Source organism: Nomia melanderi, unplaced genomic scaffold (assembly GCF_051020985.1).
Source record: "Nomia melanderi isolate GNS246 unplaced genomic scaffold, iyNomMela1 scaffold0014, whole genome shotgun sequence".
NCBI lineage: Eukaryota > Metazoa > Arthropoda > Insecta > Hymenoptera > Halictidae > Nomia > Nomia melanderi.
The window spans coordinates 12924016-12924970 of NW_027475130.1; positions in this window are offsets into that span (position 1 = coordinate 12924016).

The following is a 955-nucleotide window of genomic DNA, read 5'->3' on the forward strand; positions in this document are numbered from 1 at the left end:
TATATATTGGATTTTTCACTGACCCGGAGTGTCCGGCCCCATGAGACGGTGGTTTTCTCGGCCCCTGGTGGTCAGAGGTCGTTCCCGTTGCACAGATTCATGCGCCAGGGCCTCCTGCAAATAATACACTTTGGTTTATTGCGCTATCTCTAATAGCACCCGAGATATCACTAGATATATATTGGATTTTCCCCTGGCCCTGAGTGTCCGGCCCCATGAGACTGTGGTTTTCTCGGCCCCTGGTGGTCCGAGGTCGTTCCCGCTGCACAGATTCATGCGCCAGGGCCTCCTACAGACAATGCACTTTGATTTATTGCGCTATCTGTAATAGCACCCGAGATATCACCAGAAATATATTGGATTTTTCCCTGACCCTGAGTGTCCGGCCCAATGAGACGGTTGTTGTCTCGGCCCCTGGTGGTCCGAGGTCGTTCCCGCTGCACAGATTCATGCGCCAGGGCCTCCTGCAGATATTTCACTTTGGTTTATTGCGCTATCTCTAATAGCACCCGAGATATCACAAGATATATATTGGATTTTACCCTGACCCTGAGTGTCCGGCCCCATGAGACTGTGGTTTTCTCGGCCCCTGGTGGTCCGAGGTCGTTCCCGCTGCACAGATTCATGCGCCAGGGCCTCCTACAGACAATGCACTTTGATTTATTGCGCTATCTGCAATAGCACCCGAGCTATCACCAGATATATATTGGATTTTTCCCTGACCCTGAGTGCCCGGCCCCATGTGTAGGTGGTTTTCTCGGCCCCTGGGGGTCCGAGATCGATCTCGCTGCACAGGTTCATGCGCTAGAGCCTCCTGCAGACAATGCACTTTGATATATCCCGCTATATGTAATAGCACCCGAGATATCATGAGATATATATTGGATTTTTCCCTGACCCTGAGTGTCCGGCCCAATGAGGCGGTGGTTTTCTCGGCCCCTGGTTGTCCGAGGTC